A 19,267-nucleotide genomic window follows, 5' to 3' on the forward strand; every position below is an offset into this window, starting at 1 on the left:
AGCAAGGCCGAGCAGCCGGGCCGGAGTTCACAAAATGGCCGCCCGTTACAGTCAATGGGCCAACGCCCAGGGAGTGAGGCCTACCCCCGTCGCAAGTCCAGTGGCGAGAAACACAGCCGGAGGGCAGGCTCGCGGGGCAGGGGCAGCCGGGGCCGGCACTCCTAGGGGACTATCTGCTCCGGGGGCGCAACACCACTCCTCCACAGCCGGGGTTGGGCCGGAACGGCCGCACGAGGCGAGTACTCTCAAGCCCCGGACTTGCGTAGCAGCCGGGTGCCGGCTCCGCCTCCGTCGACCTCCTCCGTTCAGCTCCGTTCTCGTCGACCTCCTCCGGTCGGCTCCGCTCCGCTAGCGAAGTCCCCTTCGGCACCCACTCTGGCACCGCGGCACAGGCACTTCAGCGGGTCACTCACAGGCAGCAGAGCACACCGTCGAGACCCCAAGCCTGGAGGTCTCGCGGCCTCCGGATCGCACACAAGCCGCCCAGCGGGCTCCGTCCCAGGCTATCTCGGTCAAAATCGCAACTCCGGCGGGGCAATCAAGGCTCAATGATCACTCCACACCACCACCGGGGTCTCCAGGCTCAGTCACCGCTTGATCCGGGGGGGAATCAGCGGTTACGAGCGGTGCAGGGTTTCAGGGGCCCGGGAGCTCTCGGCAAGTGCGACCTCTCAGCCCGCCATCTTGGCCACGCCCCCCCAATAGCCTTTTAGAGGACTCTCCTGGCTAGTGACTGCTGCAACTCCGGCTCTCCTGGCCTTTCGGGGAAGTCCCCCAACCTGTGACTGCCACTACTTCAGCCATATTGGCATTTCAAAGGGCTCTGTTAGTGTGACTGTAGATTCCCCAGCCCCACAGGTCTGTCAGGGGTTGTGTCGGACATGCAGTGCCAGTGTATGTTCTAGGAATTAAAAGCAGGAGTGCAGGGTCTCAAACCTGATTTAATCCTCCTCTCTCAATCATCTGCTCGCTGTCTGCCAATGTCACTCTACAACTCGAAATGCCCGTACTATCCTCTGCTTAACAATGGAAACAGTCAAGAATCCTACACCAACTGCAGCACTGACCTTTGTTTTGTGCTCAAGAAGTCCCTTACCAGCACCCCTGCCTCCTTCGGGTGCTTTAAACCAGCTTAGTGAATGCCGTATGGCTCAGTGAGTTGCTGAATTCATTATACAAAAAAGTTGCCGCAAGCTCCGTGCAGCGCATGGGCGTCCGCAGGCGGGGCAAGGAGGGGCGCTTGCCCCCCTCCCTGGAGCGACCCTCCTTGCCCCCCCTGTGGACGCCCATGAAAACCGTGACTTCAAGACGGGGTTCTCAATCTCTTTCCTCTCCTTTCTTTTATTTGCTTCCCTGTGAAATGGGTCCAAAAAATAAAGACGCTTTTGCTGGAAGTATCATTTTTTTGACATTTTAATTCCTAAGTGCAGCATTGGGAATAAAAGGCTAAACATATACAAATAACTAAATAAAGTAAGACAGAGTGGTAGAAAACTGGCCAAACTGATTTTATTCACACTGAAACACATTAGCGCCACTTTTACAGAGTTTGCCAGTGAAGCGCTATTTTTGTTTTCTTGTCTTTGTTTTCGCTGGACTTGGAACTAGCACACCAATCCTGGAGGTACTGCAATGTGTGGATTGGAAAGCAAAATGTGTGCTGCGGCTCTGCGTCCAGGGATGTGGTCTTTTTACCATACTGCTTATGTTTAGTAAGGATATAAGCAATGGCCATTGAAATGGGTCCATTCAGGGCCTTGTAGTCGTGTCTTTAACTTTTCAGGAAAAAGCACTCACTGATTTCTGAATAGTGAGTGCAAAAGCATTAAGGTAACCATGTTGTTCCTGCTTACATTTCCCATGGTTTGCTAAATTTTGCAGGATGTTAAATTGAGGCGCATCCAGGTGTTTATAGAGGGCAACAATTGGGTTGTAGTTGTAGACAGTGGGAGTTTTTCTCAGTGGGGCAGTACGGTGTTCAGTAGGGGAGAGGATGTGGCACTATGGTCAGAGCTGCTGAATTTGGAACTGGGAACCAGGTTTAGCCTTAATAACCAGTCCACCAGACCACTCTCCTGCGAGAGCACAATCACATGCTAGACCTTAGAAGGCTTCGCAACACCTTAGAAGTCCTGGTGTCTTCGCACCAGCAGGTGGACCCTAGCATGACAAGTGTAGGTTAAACTTCAAGGCTTCTCAACTACTATCCATACCGAAGTTCACCTCCACTCTTGCGGGCAGTCTTATGAAGCAGCACACCCTAGAGCAACAGTGACCCTGTCACTGAGGTCACAGGACCCTTGAGAAGGGCCAGCTCTAGGGCGGTGCAACCAGTGTGACTGCACTGGGGGCTGACTTTAGGTGGAGGCATCATGTTTGCATGTATATTATGGTTTTAAAAATGCTTGCTGCCTCCTTCCTGGCCTCCAGCAATTTTCGGCAACAATAAAAATGTCATGATGACTCTGGTGTTTAATGTTCTTCCTAGAGAGAGATCAGAATTTTGTCTAGTGGAAGTTTTGACTCATGTAAAGGTAGCTCAGAGGGTTAATGTACTGGCTGCAAAGAACATGCGCCATGCAGATCACAAAGTGCACATAATGTAAACAGGGAAACAGGGAAGATGGCGGCCGGCTGTTGAGACCGGTCGGGAGATCCGTGCCTGAGCTCCACGCGCGGTACTGTGCAGTGAGGATGCTAGTAAGAAAAACATAGTGTCTAGGGGCAACTGTAGCATAATCACGGCGTGCTAAATGTATTAATTGTAGTATTTAGCGGTGGTCCTGCACGTAGCTTCAGTTTAGTGGTAGCTTCAGATTTGTTTTCACGGAGCACCGCAAGTGCTTTAAAAAGAAAAGCCTGTTTCCTACCTGCGGTAATTGCCTTTGCCTTTGCCGGATAACGTCCCGACTCTCCATGCTGATCCCGGTCAGCGTTCGAGATCCTGTCCTAGATCCTCCCCCAACCCCCGCTGTTGCAGCAGCGAGCAGCGGGAAACCGAGCCTGCTCATCGGTGATTCGGCGTTCAACACAAGCACAGACGCCGGGAAGTGGGAGGCTGCTCTGCAAGCGCGACGAAACTGCAGGAAAGCAGTGAGCCGATTCTCATTCTGTGTTAGAGGTAAGGCGGGGGGGTTAGAAGTGATTAGAGCTCGCGTAAACTCTCCTGGGGGGTCCCTAGTTCTGAGGCTCAGCAAAGCAACAAGAGATTTACGCAATTCCCTTCTACAGAGGCAGTGGTTAAGATATACCAGCCTCAGTTTAATAGCACATTGTCTGTAACTGACACGTCAGTTTTGGGAAGCCTGTATAAAATATTCCCCCCTGACTATCTGTTCCTGGTGAATTATTTGGTGGGAGCTTGTGAGAACAATATATTGCCACACTATCTACATCTACTATTACAACATACCACTTTAAGGAGGCTGGGTAGAGTAAAAGTGGAGAGGCAGAAAGAAAGCACAGTTTGCGTTTCCTCACCCCCAGCAATCCCTGTACTATCAAAGCAGACAGGGGTTTTAGCTAGTTTCAGTGATATAGGTAAAATTGACACTATAGTAGATAAAGTAGATAATTTGGGTCTGGCTGCTAAACCCGAAACTGAACTTGATCTGGTACAGCAGGAAAAGTCCACTTACTGCTTAAGGAACAGGCAATTTCTCAAAAAATCAGCTCCACCGGTTCTTAAACAACCTGTAATTCCGCGAATCACTAAGAGAGTTTCGCGTAAAGCTCCTAAAATAGATAAAGGGATACCATTAAATAAGAAAGGAGTGTCAGAAGGGAGGCTGGAAGTAGCTGAGAGGAGAAGAAAATCTGCATTAAAAATCACACCTTCCTTGAGGTCTTATTTTAAAGTGCAGGACAAATTCGATACTATAGCTGTAATGGAAAAGTCGGCCTCACCGGTGTTATCTCAGCCACTATTGGGGGATGTAAGCGACCCGAGCAAATTTTTGGCAGAAATCTCTATGAGAGAGTTAGAGAATCAGGATCATGAGGTGCCACAGACGACAGCCCAATCTCAGGACCTGATCTCGAGGTCTCCTTCCAGCCAGACCCTGAGTCAAACATTGATTATACCTCAAGGCTCTTCTGGAACTGTAACTACCCTGAGCTGTCCAACTATGCCTCCTGCTTCAGATTTGGAGAATGCTATAAATATCGAATCCCCTGACGCCCACAACTTAGATACAACTAACATTAACTCAAAATCTGACAAGATTCATTGTGAGCCTAGTAGCAGTATGAAGGTCCTAATGGAAAAAATGTTTGCTGAGATGACATCCAGGTTTAAGATATCAGAGGAAAACCAAATCAAACTCCATGATAGATTCGAATCATTGGACTCAAAGTTACTGGCACTAAACGAGAGGGTCTCCACAGTGGAAGCGGTAGCTGTCGGTCTAACTAAGAGGGTGGAAGCATCAGAACGAAACATTAGAGACTTAAAAGCAAAGGACAAAAGTATGGAGGAAAAGCTGGAAGCCTTGGAAAATCAGTCTAGAAGATCTAACCTGAGAATTCTTAATGTGCCGGAAGGTCAAGAAGGGTCAGCTATAAAGAAATTTATAATTTCGCTAATAGAGGATTATTTTCCATGGAGTAAAACCCTAGACCTGGAAAATGACATTCAGCGGGTACACCGTGATCCTTTTGGAAAACCTAAAGAGAGGAAGAATCCAAGGAAGATCCTGGTGAATTTTAGATCTTACAACATCAAAGAGAGGATCTTGAGTGAAGCACTAAAATGTGGAGCATACAACAGGGATGACTGGTCTTTTAGGATCCGATCTGACATTGTGAAAGTGACACAAGACAGGCAATGGGAACTGGGTCAAAAAATGCCTGAACTAAAATCATTGGGAGCTACAGTCCAAAGTTCTCGGCTTCACTCAGGATTATGTGGAGGAATAAGATGTATAACATCAAAGATCCTCTTGAAGTTGATAATCTTTTAGTACAGATGCGGGATCAAATTCAAATTCAAGCTCAATCCCATTCCTAGTCTGAATATATGTACTCTAGACGGTATATACCTAAAATGGAGAAATGAAATCTAGTATTAAGACACTCTTACAACACTAGTATCCTCAATTACCTTATTTGAATGCAGGCACGGGGCTCAAAGAGGGCTATAATTAAGGCCCAAAGGAAAGGGAGGCTTTCCCAGGGAGGGTATGTGTCTCCCCATCCCTCCTTTTTTCTTTTCTTTTTCGCGTTTATCTTTTATTACCACATCCACAAGTGGTTTTCAGCACTTTTAAGAGGGGAGAAGGGGGGGGGAGCACATGAGAGTTGGGAGCAAAATAGGGAAAAACATAAAAAAAAGTCCTCATCTTAAAGCAAAGGAGATAATCAGGAACCAGTTGATTAATAATGGATGCAAAACACTTTACAGAGGGAGATGGGAAAAAACCTGAAGAATATAAAAATAATCACCTGGAATGTTAATGGGTTAAGAACTAAGAGCAGAAGAAGGAAAATCTTTGAATATCTAAAATCTGCTGATAGCGAAATCTTAATTCTACAAGAAACACACCTACTTAGAAAAGAATGGGAAGAGATCATTAAAACTCTTCATTGGGTTGAGGATTATGTTTGTACTGACCAACAGTGCGTCACAAAAGGGGTTGTTATCCTCATAAAAAAATCTTTGAAGGCAAGAATCTTATCATCCGAGACAGACCCTAAGGGGAGATGGGCGCTAGCTAAGATTAGCATACTTAATAACACCTTTATTTTAGCCGGGTATTATGGCCCTAACATAGATGATCCTATCCCATTACAATCACTATACTCCCATTTGATTTCGGTTAATTTTCCCGTGATTCTAGGCGGAGACTTTAATATAATTTTAAATCCAAATACAGATCGGCTCCCAAAAAGAAAACAGGTCAGTCTGCCTAAAATGAGAGAATGGTTAGGAATATATAAAAGGGATCTAAATCTAATTGATGTATGGGATGAGAAGGGCACCAAACAGGACAGGTTTACCTTTAATAATAAAAAGCTCGGTATACATTCAAGAATAGACTATTTTCTAATAGATATGGGGCTAGTAGAAAATACTCATAAACTCATAAACTGATCCACCTTCCTGCTCATCTCTCAGACCACTCGACTGTCCAAATGACATTAAAAATAAATGACGATATAACATTACCGAGATGACCAACTTATACAGGAGACAGAACTATATTTCCAAGACAATAATGGGAGTGCTTCACCCCAAGTGGTCTGGGACGCATATAAGGCAGTAATAAGGGGCAAGATCTGCGGCTTGGCCATTCATAAATCAAGAGATGCAAAAAAAGAGATCCAGAAAATAGAAGAGAAGATAAAAACACTGGACCGACAGATCTTGATAGACACTTCTGCCTTGAGATGTCAAGACTTAATTAAAGAAAGGCTCAATCTGAAGGAAAATTTATCGACATTACTAGAAGGCAAAATTAGGGAAAGATGGGAAAGCAGTAAACTTGCCCATTATGAATATGGAGAGGGCTGCGGGAAGATGCTCGCGTGGAAGCTTAAAACAGACCAAGCTAGAAATAAAATAAACTGTATAGATCCAACAGACAGCTCTCATAATGGGTTTGAAGGTTTGAAGAGAAAGTAATAAAAGAAGAATTCTTGGTCTTTTTTACCAACCTCTACACTGAGGACTGTAATCCAAAAATTGAGGAGATAACCAACTTTTTACAAGCACAAAACATTCCAGTCTTAACCCCAGAGGAAAAAGAAAATTTAAATAGTGAAATAAAAGCAGAGGAGGTTGTCCAAGCGATAAAAAAACTAAAGAGAGGAAAAGCTGCAGGTCCTGACGCCCTCCCAAATGAATTCTATATAAAGCTAAAAGATACGCTGGCTCCCCAATTAACAATACTATTTAACAAGATTTTTATAAACAACATTAAAATCCCGGAGTCATGGAACGATGCTACCATTTCTATTATCTTGAAACCAGGTAAAAACCCAAAGAAATGCGAATCCTATCGCCCAATATCCATCCTAAATTGTGACTATAAGATCTTTACTCAAATCCTGGCAAAAAGATTGGGGAAAATAGCGGGGTCACTAATAAACTCTAATCAAAAGGGCTTCATGGCAGGAAGGCATCTTCAGGATCTCACACAGGAGTTGATCGGGGCAATTGACATCGCTATTGTAGAGAAAATCCCACTATCAATAATTACAGTTGACGCTGCCAAAGCATTTGACAGGGTAAACTGGTCCTACCTAAGTGAGGTATTAAAGAAATTTAAACTGGGGGACAACATCATAAAAGTCGTAGAAAATATTTACAACTCGCCCAGAGCCAAAATACTAATTAATGGTCACCTAACTAATAACATCCAAATAGGTAGAGGTACACGCCAGGGATGCCCCCTCTCCCCCCTGCTTTTTAATTTCTATATTGAGCCGATTGCAGAATATCTTAGGAATCTCCCTTCAATCTCCCCATTTTGCTATCAAGGGTGGCACAAGAAAGTTGCTTTATATGCAGACGATCTCATGATTTTCACTTCAAACCTAGAAGAGGCTCTCAAAACAACTGAAGAGACCTTAATAAACTTTGGAAGGATATCTGGTTATCAGATAAATCAAACAAAAACTGAAACTGTAAGCTGGAATGAAAATTTCATATCCCCCTTTAGTAAAGAAAAGATAAGATACCTGGGTATTGATATGGTAAAGGAGATTGATAGAATTACCCAAATAAATTTTCATAGGGTAGAGATGGAGGTAAAGAAGTTACTGAAAGTCTGGAGAGCTCTGCCCTTAACATTCCTGGGTAAATCGAACATCATAAAAATGGCAATATTACCAAAATTCACCTTTATTTTTAACGCTATCCCGCTCGAGTTCAATAGAGACAAGATAAAAAAGATGCAGGGAGACCTATCCAGTTTCATATGGTCTTCTAAAAAACCAAGAATCGCATGGCGTAAATTAAGAAGATCTAAAGAGCAAGGAGGTAAAGCAAGCCCAGATCTACTAGAATACTGCAGGGCCTTCCAATTTAAAAGTATTAGAGTGCTGTTGGGTCCTTATGAAAGCTATCCATTATACCTACGAATTTTAACAAATAATTCCAGCCACTTTCTCTATAAATTCGGTCATCCGAAGTTCTTTAAAAAAATTAAATTGAAGGTCCTGAAATCTGCAGCTAGACTGTGGTACTGTAATAGATCCACAGTGGATATCCCCTTTTACAGTGATAAGGCCCCGATCTGGGATTCTCAGATCACACCAGACTGCCTTAAAGACAGTTTAGCGATACCGCTAAGATCAGCAGGAATAACGGAATGGGGACAGCTCCTGTTTCAAAATAAACTTCTAGATTGGGATATATTATCTCAATGCACGAACTCCACTCTTTCGAAATTTAAATATTACCAACTACTGAGTTGGAGCAAGTCCCTCAAAGAAACTAGAAAAGGTAACACCGCCCTGGAGATAAAGATGCAGACGTCCAAACCATTTCCGAAAGAAATTTCCTTCTGGTACTGGGCTCTAATCTCGGCTGGGGAGGACGACTTCCGAATTCCAGAAAGTATCTGGGGAAAAGACCTGCCGACGCTGGATACAAGTGTTGCATGGCAAGTATCTATGAGCATATGCTGGTCAATTGTAACGTCTGCTGCTCTCAAAAGAAATCATTTACTCACTGTACACAGAGCCTACTGGACACCGAAAAGATTATCCAAACTGAACGGGGCCACAGTGAAGAGCTGCCCAAAGTGTGGTCTACAGATGGCTGATGACCTGCATATGTTCTGGCGTTGTCCCAACCTGGACGCCTTCTGGAAAGAAGTGGGTACTACCTTAGAAGGGGTTTTTGGAAGACAACTTTCTGTAAGTATCGACCTAGTTATCTTTGGGGTCTCAAGTACGAATGTAGGAAGACCTTTTACTAAAGCCCAAGAAAACTTAATTTTCATACTGATTCTCTTGGCAAGAAGGGAAATTTGTGTAAAATGGATAATTCCTGTGCCCCCCACTCATAATGAATGGCTGGCTTCAGTTTTGGAAGTGTTCAACCTAGATAAAAATAAGAAATATGCCTCTAAAAAATATAAATTCTGGGACTTGTGGGAAGAATATCATAAGAGGTGAATTTAATGGAGCGGTATATATATTGTGCACGTAACATGGTGGTAACATTCCTGGATTTCCCACTACTCCTCTGTAAACTGTCCAATGATTACGCTATCGCAACAATGTCGAGGAAGGCTTGTAAGAGTAGCAAATATGGCTAGCTCAACCTACTACGATACAACAATCCTCCTCCTTATAAGTGTATGGACGTAAGGGGTCTCTTTTCTCAGGGGAGCCACGAAGTTGAGAAAGGTCCCTGAAAACTCCTTACTTTTAACTGTTGCGTAATGAGGAAAAAATAAATAAATAAATAAATAAATAAATAATGTAAACAGGTCAGTGGGCTACTGCTTTTGTCAGAGAGATCCTTTTGTTACTTGCAGTTTATAAGATAAAATCCTAACTTAGAACAGTGAGCTATTAACTGTCATCTAAGAGCTGCATTACAAACTGCAAGGTATAAATTAGAGCGTTATGTTTCCCCCCACCCCCCAGTCTTTGATTATCCTAATGTCCCAAAAAGTGTTCTTTTGGACAGAAATCAATTCTGATTATTAAGGAGAACCCCCAACCATGGTATTCCGTTTTAAATTCCGGGTATTGTGTTTCTCCAGACCAATCACTATAAAACTATACAGGCTACTAGTATGGTTGTCATGTGACTCCTACACCTTGTAGTCCTTAGTCTTATGTAACATTTTCTATACAGTGATTTACACACATATTGATTGTCTCTGTGTAATGTGTGTGATGTAAAGTGCTCTGACACCCTACAATGGTATGAGTGGCGCTGTAAATCAAATTAAATGCATCTGAGATAGGGTGGTCATGGAAACTTGGGGGGCACAATTAATGGGTGGTAGTGAGTAAATCCATGGCAGAGGTGGTCATTGGGGGCGCTAACAAACATTAACGCACGGGACACCACCAGTGCTATGGCTGGCCCTACCCTTGAGGCCAGTCTGCCTCACTCAAAGGTACCTTTATTGGCCTTGTTTCAGCAGTAGTAGCTGCAACTCACCAGAGATTGTCAATGCAGGATTTGCATGCACACCAAACTAAGTTCGCAAACTTACAGTCACCCGGCTTCATTCACAAGCACTTTTAACATGTGCTGCCTGCTGTGGGGCCACTGGCATTAATTATGCAGCAAAGGATGACAACATTATGCCATAGTGTTGACTCAATTATGCATTAAAAAAAAGGCTGCAGTGTAATGCAGTATATTTTCAGATATTTTATTATTTTGATGTGTGTACGCATGTTATCTATCCGTCTCTGGAAAGATTTTGCCTTATTAGTACCAGTGTAACATACAAACGCAGCCGTGAGAAAGGTGATCAGTCAACTTTTACAATAGGCCATCCACTCCGCAGAAACACAAGTCACATTTTATATTAACTTTTGATATGTTTGAGCGACAAGCAATTTATTAGTTTAAATGGTCAGATCATGCAGCAGATCTTGCATTATGATGCAAATATGGCAGAGCCATAATTTTAGAGAAAACATTTGCAAACTAGGATATTTTGCCATTCATGTTTGAACTGCTGTTGTGGAAAAAGGGAGTAGTGCTGATGACAGAAACTCCATGGCTCTGAGACAAATGGCTTGTGTTTCCACATTTTATCGTATTTCGTACATTCTGTGATTAGAAGCATATCCCACTTTGTGAATATATTTTAATGTCAATAACCTATTATAACCTTAAATAAGCATGTGTATCCATTGGTTGATTAAACTGGGCAGTGAAATGCCAAACAATACTAAAAATTGGGATGTCTGCTCATTCTGGCTACACCGCTGGCTCCACCCACAGATCCAATCCTTGGGTTATTCCCACCCTTTGATTCTCCGCCCCCTGTTCCCCTACTTTTTTTCCCCACTTCGACCACTGTGTAAGACTCAGCATCCCTGGACCTGTGATGTGCCGCCGCTGCGGGCGCCACATGTGCCACACATTTACAGTGCCAGGCTTCCGCATAAGGGAGCTAGCCATTATTGTATCCCTAAACGTGGGCAAGTTGTCAGTTTGACAGTGACTACACGTAGAGGGACTCTAAGTGTATTTTCAAAAATATAGCTAACATTTGGACCTATACATTTTATTTTGTATAAATTAATTGAATGTGTGTAAAATGTAGCAATGCCCGGGGAATTCTAGCAAAGGGAGCACCCATTGGCGAAACACTAGCGTGTGTGATTGATGCATTATTTATTACTAACTTTGACGTTGTGCTTTAACTTTGGATACAAGTTATCATGAATTCTAGCACCAAGAAGCAAATATTGGTAAATATTTGTGCTACAAATAATCCCTAACATACACTGTGCATACAGTATATTTAATCTGGTGCTTTAATCATAGGCTTTTTTAAAGTATTCTGATAAAAATCGAATCGTGCTGAAGACAGTCTTGATTGGTGTTGGATCGAGGACCCGGAAGTCTGCACACCTATCTGACAGAGATAAAGCACCTTGTCAGAAAGTTTAGCGTTTTCCCTACAGGTGGTGTTTGTGGGCCTGTGGCAGGGTCAGTCACATGTCCTGGATTCCTGGCATTTAATTGAGTCTATCCCAGTTCTGCGCCCCAGTGTTTTTTGTGCCCCACCTGGCACACATCATGTCGGAGGATGGTGATGATGTTTTGCCCCCCCCGTGGAAAAATGTCTGCGGACGCCCATGGTGCAGCGATTTGATGTTAATCACGCCGGTTTATTCATGTACTAATCTAGGTGCGATTGAAGCACCTCGGAGGCTGTGACGTGCAGAATGAATCAATGGCGCAGTTTTGTGCACTAAGGGAACTCCCTTTATAAACTAACGTTTACTCAGGGTTTTCCTTCAATTACCAACACAACTGCGACTTGATTGACACAGATGGACTGAAGCATCAACACTCCTGCAGGAAGACAGGAGCCCTCCCCCATCACACCAAGCCAGAGACGTCATCCATCACGGAGAAAAGCAAACTTTCCCTCGGACACAGCCTGCTGCACCGTGCGCCTGCTCCTCCCCCTTCCTCTACAGCACCCAGGAGAAACACCGCCTCGCTCCAATTGTCAGAGAAAATACCTTTTTTGTCCAAATCCTCCTTGCTGCTATCGTGACCTGCCCACCCCTCCCAATGCCAGTACTTTATTTTTTTGCAGAATCCCATGTTATTCTGTGTGCAGCATTGGCTTCCTGGTTGTTTCTGTCACTGCATCTTCTCAGCTGACATGGACACCACTTTTTATAACAGATTATAGAATGGGTTTAGCATGCTCTGCCCTCTCTCTTTGTCTGTGACTCTATGCTTCTCATCGGAACTGCGATGTTGATACTTGTTTTAAGAAGTGCTAAGGGAGCGGTAGATCCGATTATTAGATGGCCTTTCCATATAGTGGTATCTTGGTACTTAAATGCTTATAAGAGTTTTGTGCACTCCGATTAAAGTCACTGTCTCACAAAGCGCCCCTGTAGGTACTAATGCTTAGTGGTCTTGCCACAACTTGCCACAACTTGCCTGGGGGTGTTGAGCTGCCAGAACCTCACCTTGCCTCGGACTGCATTGGTTTCCCTCCCGTCGCCGCTCGAGTCCTTCTCGCGGCCGCCGAGCGGAGGGAAACTACATTTCCCAGACTGCCCAGCGACCCGTAAAAACATCTCTGGGGTCACCGCGCCCGGAGGCGCTTGAAATTGCCGCCGTCCTCGGTGGAGCGGGTGTCTTGCCACAACTTGCCACAACTTGCCTGGGGGTGTTGAGCTGCCAGAACCTCACCTTGCCTCGGACTGCATTGGTTTCCCTCCCGCCGCCGCTCGAGTCCTTCTCGCGGCCGCCGAGCGGAGGGAAACTACATTTCCCAGACTGCCCAGCGACCCGGAAAAACATCTCTGGGGTCACCGTGCCCGGAGGCGCTTGAAATTGCCGCCGTCCTCGGTGGAGCGGGTGTCTTGCCACAACTTGCCTGGGGGTGTTGAGCTGCCAGAACCTCACCTTGCCTCGGACTGCATTGGTTTCCCTCCCGCCGCCGCTGGAGTCCTTCTCGCGGCCGCCGAGCGGAGGGAAACTACATTTCCCAGACTGCCCAGCGACCCGGAAAAACATCTCTGGGGTCACCGCGCCCGGAGGCGCTTGAAATTGCCGCCGTCCTCGGTGGAGCGGGTGTCTTGCCACAACTTGCCACAACTTGCCTGGGGGTGTTGAGCTGCCAGAACCTCACCTTGCCTCGGACTGCATTGGTTTCCCTCCCGCCGCCGCTCGAGTCCTTCTCGCGGCCGCCGAGCGGAGGGAAACTACATTTCCCAGACTGCCCAGCGACCCGGAAAAACATCTCTGGGGTCACCGCGCCCGGAGGCGCTTGAAATTGCCGCCGTCCTCGGTGGAGCGGGTGTCTTGCCACAACTTGCCACAACTTGCCACAACTTGCCTGGGGGTGTTAAGCTGCCAGAACCTCACCTTGCCTCGGACTGCATTGGTTTCCCTCCCTCCGCCGCTCGAGTCCTTCTCGCGGCCGCCGAGCGGAGGGAAACTACATTTCCCAGACTGCCCAGCGACCCGGAAAACATCTCTGGGGTCACCGCGCCCGGAGGCGCTTGAAATTGCCGCCGTCCTCGGTGGAGCGGGTGTCTTGCCACAACTTGCCTGGGGGGTGTTGAGCTGCCAGAACCTCACCTTGGCTCGGACTGCATTGGTTTCCCTCCCGCCGCCGCTCGAGTCCTTCTCGCGGCCGCCGAGCGGAGGGAAACTACATTTCCCAGACTGCCCAGCGACCCGGAAAAACATCTCTGGGGTCACCGTGCCCGGAGGCGCTTGAAATTGCCGCCGTCCTCGGTGGAGCGGGTGTCTTGCCACAACTTGCCACAACTTGCCTGGGGGTGTTGAGCTGCCAGAACCTCACCTTGCCTCGGACTGCATTGGTTTCCCTCCCGCCGCCGCTCGAGTCCTTCTCGCGGCCGCCGAGCGGAAGGAAACTACATTTCCCAGACTGCCCAGCGACCCGGAAAAACATCTCTGGGGTCACCGCGCCCGGAGGCGCTTGAAATTGCCGCCGTCCTCGGTGGAGCGGGTGTCTTGCCACAACTTGCCACAACTTGCCTGGGGGTGTTGAGCTGCCAGAACCTCACCTTGCCTCGGACTGCATTGGTTTCCCTCCCGCCGCCGCTCGAGTCCTTCTCGCGGCCGCCGAGCGGAGGGAAACTACATTTCCCAGACTGCCCAGCGACCCGGAAAACATCTCTGGGGTCACCGCGCCCGGAGGCGCTTGAAATTGCCGCCGTCCTCGGTGGAGCGGGTGTCTTGCCACAACTTGCCTGGGGGTGTTGAGCTGCCAGAACCTCACCTTGGCTCGGACTGCATTGGTTTCCCTCCCGCCGCCGCTCAAGTCCTTCTCGCGGCCGCCGAGCGGAGGGAAACTACATTTCCCAGACTGCCCAGCGACCCGGAAAAACATCTCTGGGGTCAGCGTGCCCGGAGGCGCTTGAAATTGCCGCCGTCCTCGGTGGAGCGGGTGTCTTGCCACAACTTGCCACAACTTGCCTGGGGGTGTTGAGCTGCCAGAACCTCACCTTGCCTCGGACTGCATTGGTTTCCCTCCCGCCGCCGCTCGAGTCCTTCTCGCGGCCGCCGAGCGGAGGGAAACTACATTTCCCAGACTGCCCAGCGACCCGGAAAAACATCTCTGGGGTCACCGCGCCCGGAGGCGCTTGAAATTGCCGCCGTCCTCGGTGGAGCGGGTGTCTTGCCACAACTTGCCACAACTTGCCTGGGGGTGTTGAGCTGCCAGAACCTCACCTTGCCTCGGACTGCATTGGTTTCCCTCCCGCCGCCGCTCGAGTCCTTCTTGCGGCCGCCGAGCGGAGGGAAACTACATTTCCCAGACTGCCCAGCGACCCGGAAAAACATCTCTGGGGTCACCGCGCCCGGAGGCGCTTGAAATTGCCGCCGTCCTCGGTGGAGCGGGTGTCTTGCCACAACTTGCCTGGGGGTGTTGAGCTGCCAGAACCTCACCTTGCCTCGGACTGCATTGGTTTCCCTCCCGCCGCTGCTTGAGTCCTTCTCGCGGCCGCCGAGCGGAGGGAAACCACATTTCCCAGACTGCCCAGCGACCCTGAAAAACATCTCTGGGGTCACCGCGCCCGGAGGCGCTTGAAATTGCCGCTGTCCTCGGTGGAGCGGGTGTCTTGCCACAACTTGCCACAACTTGCCTGGGGGTGTTGAGCTGCCAGAACCTCACCTTGCCTCGGACTGCATTGGTTTCCCTCCCGCCGCCGCTCGAGTCCTTCTCGCGGCCGCCGAGCGGAGGGAAACTACATTTCCCAGACTGCCCAGCGACCCGGAAAAACATCTCTGGGGTCAACGCGCCCGGAGGCGCTTGAAATTGCCGCCGTCCTCGGTGGAGCGGGTGTCTTGCCACAACTTGCCACAACTTGCCTGGGGGTGTTGAGCTGCCAGAACCTCACCTTGCCTCGGACTGCATTGGTTTCCCTCCCGCCGCCGCTCGAGTCCTTCTTGCGGCCGCCGAGCGGAGGGAAACTACATTTCCCAGACTGCCCAGCGACCCGGAAAAACATCTCTGGGGTCACCGCGCCCGGAGGCGCTTGAAATTGCCGCCGTCCTCGGTGGAGCGGGTGTCTTGCCACAACTTGCCTGGGGGTGTTGAGCTGCCAGAACCTCACCTTGCCTCGGACTGCATTGGTTTCCCTCCCGCCGCTGCTCGAGTCCTTCTCGCGGCCGCCGAGCGGAGGGAAACCACATTTCCCAGACTGCCCAGCGACCCTGAAAAACATCTCTGGGGTCACCGCGCCCGGAGGCGCTTGAAATTGCCGCTGTCCTCGGTGGAGCGGGTGTCTTGCCACAACTTGCCACAACTTGCCTGGGGGTGTTGAGCTGCCAGAACCTCACCTTGCCTCGGACTGCATTGGTTTCCCTCCCGCCGCCGCTCGAGTCCTTCTCGCGGCCGCCGAGCGGAGGGAAACTACATTTCCCAGACTGCCCAGCGACCCGGAAAAACATCTCTGGGGTCACCGCGCCCGGAGGCGCTTGAAATTGCCGCCGTCCTCGGTGGAGCGGGTGTCTTGCCACAACTTGCCACAACTTGCCTGGGGGTGTTGAGCTGCCAGAACCTCACCTTGCCTCGGACTGCATTGGTTTCCCTCCCGCCGCCGCTCGAGTCCTTCTCGCGGCCGCCGAGCGGAGGGAAACTACATTTCCCAGACTGCCCAGCGACCCGGAAAAACATCTCTGGGGTCACCGCGCCCGGAGGCGCTTGAAATTGCCGCCGTCCTCGGTGGAGCGGGTGTCTTGCCACAACTTGCCACAACTTGCCTGGGGGTGTTGAGCTGCCAGAACCTCACCTTGCCTCGGACTGCATTGGTTTCCCTCCCGCCGCCGCTCGAGTCCTTCTCGCGGCCGCCGAGCGGAGGGAAACTACATTTCCCAGACTGCCCAGCGACCCGGAAAAACATCTCTGGGGTCACCGCGCCCGGAGGCGCTTGAAATTGCCGCCGTCCTCCGCGTCGCGGGACGCGAGCGGGACGCCCGGACGAAGCCCGGACAAAGGGCAGACAGTCTAAGACAGTCCAAGACTGGCCACGACTGGACTGGACCAGGCCTTTAACATCATCAGTACCGTGAGTCATCTGCCTCTGCGCTCTACTGCTATTGACTGTCTATAGATGTAAGGGTAACATCTTGCCCGTAGCACTTCACAATCGTGTTGAAATATGTCGAAACAGAAAACACCCAACACCCCTGCTAATACTATGGACAATTATTTAGTACACAGGGTGGCAAAAATATATAGTGAACGGAGGTCTTCCTTGGGGCTTAATGACTCTCCTCCTTGTTCCCAAAGAGAAGCTTTAGGTTTAATTGAACTGGATCCTGAAGCAATGAATATAATAGATGCTCAAACCGCAGAAAATAATGATTGCTCAGTATTAAATGCTTCTATAAATGTCTTACATCCAGATATAAATGTTGATCTACTAACGGGGGATGAGCTACATATGTCCTGCAATGACTTAGAGATAGTTGAAGAGAGCATCACTCCGCCAACGCCTGTCCCTGCTCCAAGAGCGGCTAAAAGGTCCACTAAGGTCCCCCCCAAAAGACCAGGGCTACGGTCCAGCAGCAAAAAACCTGCAACCCCCCCAAAATTAAACACAAAAGTGTTACTGATGAAATAAGGGAGGAAGGGAGCGGTACAATAGATTGGGATGAGCTGTTATCGAACAAGTTTATGGGCATGTTAGAATCCAAGATATCACGAATAATTAAACCGCTCATATCCAAAATAGACCATTTGTCTGATAAAGTACACAAACTGGAGTCCCTCTTAAAAATTACAAATGATAACATGGGTGAAATTCCAAACTCAATCATGAATAAAATAGATGAAAAACAGGTGAATATGACTGGTAATCCAAAAGCAACACCCGACCCAACCCAGACAGGTGTAACCAGTGTTAGAAATGATCTTAACAACCCCACAGTTGTAGTCCCTCCGACAACCCAAGGGAATGTTTTAACACCTGATCTCCATTTAGAATTAAACCCTGTAGGGTTGATAGTGGAAGCCTCTCCCCTGGTTTTAGTACTTGCTAATGTCCCACCGTTGAAAAAAGACCAGATTGAGACTCCTGACTCCCTTCTAAACAAATCTTTGCAGTGGTTAGGTAATAATATGCAAATATCTCCATGGGGCAAAGAAAAGCTGTCCGAAGATCTCTTAACAGCAAGAAGAGTAAAGTGGATAGGGACTAAACCAAAGAAATTTGCCGGGGATTGTGTGGTACTAAACCTCAAGGGCCCAGATGTATTACCAGACATTCTGCTTAATATCTTTCCACCACAACGTAGAACGGCAGAAATAATCCCACTAACGTTGGACTTCTTTTATAGCAGAAGAGGCCTAGTGGCAAAACCAAGTATCCTAAGGACTAAGTGGTCAGTAGTTGGAACTAGAAGGGCTAGGGGTGGTCCAAGTTGTGATTGGGGGCTAAATTTGGAAAACTGCTTCTCGGCTTTATCCGATTTAAATTAATGTGATTGACTCACAAGCCGTGATTCGGCTTCTCCCAATAGGCCGATGTTGCAAAAGTATGTAAGCGGAGGAAATATGATATGCACTCACTTGGCCAATCAGAATATGGATAAACAGAAACCACTCCATATGGTATGCAAAAACCCTGCTCCTGAAGAGCCAAAAATAGTTACAGAGGGTACTGTCTGTATTGTAGAGGAGAAAGGGACCAAGGTTATATCAAGGGAGGGAAAAATAGTAACATCAGAAAGTAAAGCAAATGCAAGCAAATATGAAAATGGCCAGCTATTGCCTCAACAAGAATCTATCTTACTATCCCTTGTATCCTGGAATATTGCAGGCATAGCAAGCAAGATAACCACATTGGAATGGGTTGAATTCATTGACCAACATGACATCATTATGCTGCAAGAAACCTGGTCTCTTATTCCAACCTTTAGAGAGGGGTATCTAAATTTTTACATCCCAGCAACTAGAAATCGCCTAGGACGTCCCTCTGGAGGCCTGTTAATTTGGATACGCCAGTCTTTGAATTGTACCATAAAACAACTATCCATACCATCTAATGATATTATGGCACTCATCGTTAGATGGGATAATGGCCAAGAGCTTATTCTGTTTAATGTCTATGCCAGGGGAGTGGCTAGTGGCAAATCCTCAAATACTGTAACAATCTTAGAGCAGAATATTGAAATGTTAACACCACAAAGCCAAATAATAGTGGGCGGTGATTTTAACGCCACTTTTGAGCCCCTGGGTGAAGAGGACAGGATTTTGTCTGAGGAAGAGGACGACAAGTGGGGAATACCACAGCTGGAGTTGCCAGCCATTAAAAAATGGAGTAGTGTGGCAATCCAGCTAAAAAGTCTCTGTCTAGCTAGAGGCTTGAGAGCGGCAAATGGGCGCTTGCCTTCCGACCTAAGAGGAAATAATACGTTTGACAATGGTCGATCAACTAGCAGAATTGATTATATACTACTAGATGTAAGGATGTGGAGTAAAATGCTAGACATGGTTGTAGAAGATAGACTAGAAAGCAATCACAACCCCCTGCGATTGACATTCTATTCCCACTATGAGTCTATAGTGCAAACCAATAATAATGGAATGGTGACGCAGGATGTAGCATGTTC

The 19,267-nt window shown here is 47.7% G+C and overlaps 1 protein-coding gene across 1 annotated transcript in view; it reads left to right on the forward strand.

Moving 5' to 3' along the window:
• The first annotated feature begins 3,076 nt into the window (after nucleotides 1-3,076).
• GATAD1 (GATA zinc finger domain containing 1) overlaps nucleotides 3,077-19,267 on the forward strand; it is a 170,415-nt gene continuing 154,224 nt past the window's right edge. Inside the window, exon 1 of the mRNA XM_086941859.1 lies at nucleotides 3,077-3,121. The gene's annotated coding sequence lies outside the window, so the exon portion shown is untranslated. The remainder of the gene's footprint in view (nucleotides 3,122-19,267) is intronic.

This window comes from Lissotriton vulgaris, chromosome 10 (genome assembly GCF_964263255.1).
Source record: "Lissotriton vulgaris chromosome 10, aLisVul1.2, whole genome shotgun sequence".
Classification (NCBI taxonomy): domain Eukaryota; kingdom Metazoa; phylum Chordata; class Amphibia; order Caudata; family Salamandridae; genus Lissotriton; species Lissotriton vulgaris.